Below are 6,634 nucleotides of genomic sequence, written 5' to 3'. Positions count from 1 at the left end.
GGAAAGAGAAAGGGGGAAAATGGAAAAGGGAAATGCAGAAAGATTCTACTTGACTATCACACATAGCTCTGGTGAAGATAAAGGGCTTCAATTTGCATGGTTTTCTCTGCTGCCATGAAGGCTGGGATTCAGCTTTAATGTTTCAGGAAAATTGATATTTTCATGCCCAGGGGAAAACGTGGAGCACCATTAACAACAAAGGTAATGAGTGTTGTCAGCACTGAATCTGATGGTGGTGACTTGAACACAGCAACATCTCATAACTTTACATGCAAGAATAAACAGAATTACAAGTGAGGCTTTTTCTTAGAGGAAAGAAAAGCCAAGTTCAGCACAGATACTGCACAGCCTCACTATCAAATGAAGGGGAACAAACTGTGAATGCCTGCTGAGGAATGCCTGATATTCTGTGGGCTGTAGGGAGTGCCAGGGATCAATGCCAGGTCAGGTGGCGCCCTGTGTGAAGGGGAACATGAATGACAGTCAGTACTTCAGTAGGCAGCATTAACTCTGCATCCCTAATACAAATAATGAATTACTTTAAAGGAGAAACTACGGCACAAATTCTTAGATCTTTATTTCCTCATCAAAGTTAAGAAACAAACAAAACCCCCCCCCAAAAAAAACCCCAAAAAAACCAAATGAAAAAACCCCAAACACTAAACAAAAAAGTGCAAAGTTTTCTTTGCTGCAGGTTGTATTTGAAAAAAAGAATGAATTGCTTTTTCTCTGGAAACCCAACCACTTCATAACATTTTTTCTGTACAAAGAGTGCTCAAATGAAACAGAATCCTGAAAACAGCTTAAACTTGACTAGGTCAAGTAAAATATTTGCCAGCTGCAACTATGGGAGTGTATAAACTGTGAAAGAGCATTTTAAATATGCTGTTGACTTACTGAGCTATTGGAAAATGTGGTATTTATGGAGGGCTGTGCTCCCTTTGGTGTACAACTGGATCTAATGGTCACTGCAATTAGATCCATTAATTATTTTTGTCTCAGAGACAAATGCTGACTGCTGCTGCTGCTGTTTCCTTAATTTCAGAAGAACAATAGCCAGCTTGCCTGGAGGAACAAAAGTTACCACGTCCAACCAGCAACCAGAGAATGCCCCGTATGCTAAGCCTGTGATATGCTCTTTTCCAAATAACTTGAGATTTATTAATAAAGCCTTAAATCAGTGCTCTGAAAAGTAAGATCCTGGCACACTTTAAGGGGAGGCTGAGATTTTAATCTCCCTGTCAGTCAGTCAGCCATCACACTGTTGGCTCCAGCAGTGCTCCTGCCCAGGTGTGCAGGCTGCAGCCCAGAGCTGCTGGGTTTGCTTCAGACACAGACCTGAACAATGGGCAGGCTCCTGGGGGAAAGGCGGGTGTGACAAATCCCCAGCCATCCCTTCATCACCTTGGCTTCTCCAGTGCAGTACAAATACATGGCAGGGCATTTGCCAAGCTCATTTAGTTCATCTACTATTTTACCATTTCACATCCCCTGTTAGTTTTTAACAGCCTGAGTAACAGTGATAACTACAGGATGCGTGCTGCTGAGGTACAGAGCTCATGTTTTTTACAACAGTGGAAACTTCTCCTATCTGTAATAGGTGCAGCAACACTAGAGACTAAATCCCCTTTTATCTCAAATAATTTTTCTGTCATCCACCTGCCCTTCCAAAGGGAGGCAGTTAAAGAAATATACAAGCTTCAATTCCAAGGATGTTTTATAGTTTTCCTAACTTTAGTTTTCTAAAACCCACAAAGCCATTCTAGAATGCACTATACCATGCACCTGTGAACCTGCCTCCACATCCAGAACTGGTTTAATTCAGCACCATCACGTTCAGTCACTATCACACATGCGCTGGCAGTCAGCCTGCACTGCCCCATTCTCAGCAGACCTTGCTTTGCAGAGTTCCAAGTCCTTTCTGCTTCCAGAGAAGCCCACCATCAGCCCACTGACCTTAACCCCTGCTCTGCCAGCTCTCATTGCTCGCCAAGGTTCCAATTCCCATTTGGGCCGCTTTAGAAACAAGGCATACACATTGCCAGGCACTGGAGCAGGCTGCCCAAAGGCGTGGCTGAGGGATTTAGAGACATGTCACTCCTGCTGTGGCACTGGGGGACGTGGTTTGGGGATGGACTGGGCAGTGCTGGGATGACTGAAAGGTCTTTTCCAGCCTCCACAATTCCATCGTTCCACAGCAAGGCTGCGCCCACAGCTGTGCAGGTATTAACAGGCAGGCGTGTCTCATTTCTCCTGAGAATGTGACTTCTGCACTGTATTTCAAAACAGTTTCATGGAATCTCCATTTTCAGATACTAATCAGCCAGGACTGTCAATACTCATTTCAGTTCTCAGCAAAGTCTACAAGAGATGCTCTTCTGTGTGAAACTGTTTGATTAAAAAAATAAGTATATCTATAATTTACAAGAAAGATGTGGAGGGATGAGCTTAAAATACTGTTCAAATTAAAAAAGAATCTTTCCTGGCCTGAATTGTTGATGACTAAGTGATTACTAAGCTTCCACAGGTTTTAGTGTACAAGCTATCACGATGCTTTGAGGTTTTTTTTACAGTTACTAACTTGTGCTATGGCCTTGTTAATGCTGTGTATCTATGTAATATCATTAGCATAATTACAGCTAATAGAAAGTTCTAATAACATGGTAAGTCTATCAGAAACCTACCCTAAGCTCTAGTGTACCTTCAGTACAAACATAAACCACAGACAGATTATATTTTGTATATTTTCTTTGCCAGAATCACATCCACAGACTGGAACTGAAGAGATGACAATGGAGTACATAAACCCTAAGTTTCTATATAGGTATTCCAGCATGTATAAATTTTAAGATGTGATTTATTTAGTGTCATTTGTTTTCATTCCAGTTTCTGTCATATTCACTAATGTTTCACAGTTTGGGCATATTTTTAAAATGAATGGTCAAAACCATGAAGTGCATTTGCCACTGTTACACCTGCAAAAATTGTATGGGCACTAAAGAATAGACAGAACTTTTATACATACATATTTCATTCTAACAATAATAATCTAATTATAAATTTTGAGAAACTGCACAGGTTTGTTTTTCTGTGTTTTGAATTGGGCACCTCCACTGAAGTATTTTCAGCTAAGAACACGACCCTTTGTTCTTTTAAAATTCCAGTTAAGGTAACTTAAAACAGCTACTGACCTGTAAAACAAAGTTATCCCCAGGTTGTTGTCATGTTGGCAATAAAGATGCTCCTCCTGTGATCATTTGCAGGTGCTCTCAAAAGACACCAGAGGCACTCCCAGGACAGACAGAGGGAGCTGTATCTCCAGTTTTCCCCTTTAAAAAGACATCTATACACACGCTGTCAAGTTTGAACTTGCAACCATAAAAACAAATTAAAAAACAGCCTCTGGCTTGTTTTTCACCATTACAGCAAATCAAATTAAACTTGTAAAAGCAACAGGAAGAATAAGATTTGCCTAAAGATCATGGTACAATGAAGAAACCTCTAGTTTTTATAAATATTGCTATGTCATTAAGAAATTTAGACAACTGATGACTTGCTCTGGTTTTTTAGCTTTGATTTCCCTTGAACAAATATTTGCCCCTTTTCCTGATTTAGTGATGTAATGGCAATACTGAAACACATGGCATGTCATCAGTGAAACATGTCAAGTAGAAAAGTATTATCTAGCATTAGTTTGAATAAACTTCTAAGGACAGGTTTTGTGGTTCACCAGAAAAAGGAAAGCCCTTCCCTCTCATTCACCTGAAACAAGCTTAAAGAGGATCCAGAAAGGCAAACACAATTCTAACTGCAGAGAAGACAGAGGGAAAACACTGAGATCATATTTAGAAGCATATATCCCTTCACACTGTTACATCTCTTTATGCATGAGGATCCACGCTCTGCATTCACATGCAGACACTGAGCTCTCCCACTGCTGCTCTTTGTCCCCAAACAGGCAAAACCAAGCAATGAACAGAAAAAGTAACAGATACTGCATATGTGAAATTTTGTTAAAATTGGAGATCAATCTCATAAAGAAATTTTTTAAAGGCTTTTAAAGTTTACTGCCTATATATTTGAAATTCAACATATTTTTCCATTCTATCTTCTACAGGGTCTGGGTGAAAGGGAAAGGGAAAAAGCTGTTCTACATTCATTTAAATTATTTGCAATATTCACTTGTAGCAATGAAGTCTTAATTAATCCCCAAAATCCTGCTTTAATTGCAGTATAACTCCAGTGTAAAATGGCCTCTGCATTTAATTATATTTCTGAAACACTTATAAACTTAATTTCAGATTATTTTAACTCAGAGCTAAATTTTAGGCAGGTGCTTTACGAAAAAGGAAATGTATGGATATAAAGACTTCTATCCTCTTGAAAACCCTGCTGCAAATGGTACTACATCTATTGAAGGGCTCTTTCTTGAGAAGAGCACAAGGAAACCAGGCCTGAGCTCCTTTCTTGCTGTGCTGAAGATGTTTAGTAAGGTGGACAGCAAAAAACTGACTTATGAGTTCATTATTTCTCTGTTTATTCAAATTTGTCTCATTTTTCACCAGTACTTTTGCACTAAAACCAGTGAGTCACGACTGATTACTTAAAACAACTAAGTTATTTTAAAATTTAAATTAATCAAATCACCAACAATCTGTGTCTAGTGCTTCTTATTGCCACGCTCCCCCCCCTGCACATCAAATTCCCTTTCCTGCCCTTTCCTGAGGGCACAGCTCTGCTGTTACACAGCTCTCCAGTTAACACCATGCCTTCCCCTGCACAAAAAGCAATCTCAGAGCAATTAAATGAATCATTAATAACCACAGACATGCTACTCTAGGAAACAGAATGCAAAACACCTGATAGAACACTTGCTGCTGGAGGAGGCATTTGCTGAGAGTGCTCACTGAAGTCAGCATTTTCCCATTTGTGCCCCACTAGGAATCCTTTGCCTCCAGCTTCCATCGCTCAAATACCTCCCCACATCTTCACAGAAACTCACCTTCCAGACTGGGATTTTGTTCAAGCCAAGTGGCAATCATAACCGTAAAAGACTCCTGATAAAGTACTCAACTGTGAAAGCTAAAAAAAAAACCCCAAATAACTGAAACTGAAGAGACATTAATTCCTTATATCACTTGCATTATGAAACAATGAAACTCATTCTTTTTCTTCAGGAAGCAATAATTGTCAGTAGGCCCTCACTGGCTGTAAATGCAGACAATTGTATTTATACTGTTAAAATATGGTTTAAATGTACAGATTTTTTGTTATAAAAGCCACAGTCACAGGATAAGTCTGCCTACTTTTCAAATAATTATTCTATGCCAATTTCTTTACCAGGCAGGTACTTCTGATGGCATACCAACTCCTACAATAACTTGGATTAACTAACTAAATCCCATTAGCTAGTAAATTCAATGGAAGGCATGTTTGCAATGTATACAAATAGTTTTGTAGCTGGGTTTCACCTTTTTAATTTTTTTCCCACTCTTTTAAAGTACTAACCTGAAAAGATACACTCTTTAGCAATGTGCTCTTCATGCACATATTTTATGGCACCAGAGCTGCCACATGATGCTCTCCACAATTATTGCATATTTCTATATTATAAAACAAAGAATATTCTGTATTATAGAATATTGGATATTTCTACCCTTCCTGTTGTGTACAGGACCATATTCTTGTCACATTCCCTGCAAACACAGCCCACAAGCTTTTTCCTCTCTTGATAGATAGATGACCTTGCATTTAGCTGTATTAAAATGTGCATTGTTTAGGTGGAGTGGAAGTTTCTAGAAGGGATCACCTGTACCTCGACAGCAAGCCTTGGTTTCCAGCAAGACATTTGCCATTGGACGCTGTCTCCTCCTTAAATATAATTTTCAACTGTGGCAAAAAACCAGTTAGTTTTAGTAACATGACACACACACCACATCTGAAAAATTTAAGGTGTGCTCTGTAGACTTGTGTTCTGCTAGCAGGATCAGTGTCCAATACCCTGTAGCATTATGTGTTTTATACGGGTTTTGTTGTAAAGTTGGTTATTTTTTACAAGTTAAGATTATGGTTTGACCCTTGGTTCCCACAATGTTCTCCCTCATAATGGTTTGTTCCTGAGTTGTTTGTCCCTTGTTTTCCCACCAGTGACCTGTCCGTTAAGGTGACCGATCCCCTGGTCCTTCCCCTTATGTCCTTATAAGTTTATCTCCTCCCCCCTGGTGCTGCCCAGTTCCCCTGTCCATCATTGTAACCACACCCCCCCTTTATTTCAAGAAATTTCTATGTCAATTATCCCTTACTTAAGATATGATTTGTCTCCTGAGCCTTTTCCCTCCCCCGTGCTATCCTTATTGGTTCAGTTGTGTCCCTCGCTCCTCCCCTGGGCTGGGTTTATTGGTTCCCTCGTGTCTCCCCCTTTATAAGCGCCTCCCCTACGGTTCTTCTCTGACACCGTCACTGGCCCCGCCTGGGTCCATAAAGCGCCTTGGCATCCGTACGCATGTCCACTCCTTCCTTCCTTCACCTCGGTGCTTCGCAGTCCCGCTCTTGCCTGCGTCACCACGCCGCAGACGCAGCCACTACTCGGGGTTCTTGCAGAGAACCTGGGAGTGGCGGGGGGGGGGGTGTCCCC

This window comes from Geospiza fortis, unplaced genomic scaffold, assembly GCF_000277835.1.
Source record: "Geospiza fortis unplaced genomic scaffold, GeoFor_1.0 scaffold113, whole genome shotgun sequence".
Taxonomy (NCBI): domain Eukaryota; kingdom Metazoa; phylum Chordata; class Aves; order Passeriformes; family Thraupidae; genus Geospiza; species Geospiza fortis.
The sequence above is the reverse complement of the archived record's forward strand: the minus strand, read 5'-3'. Positions refer to the sequence as shown.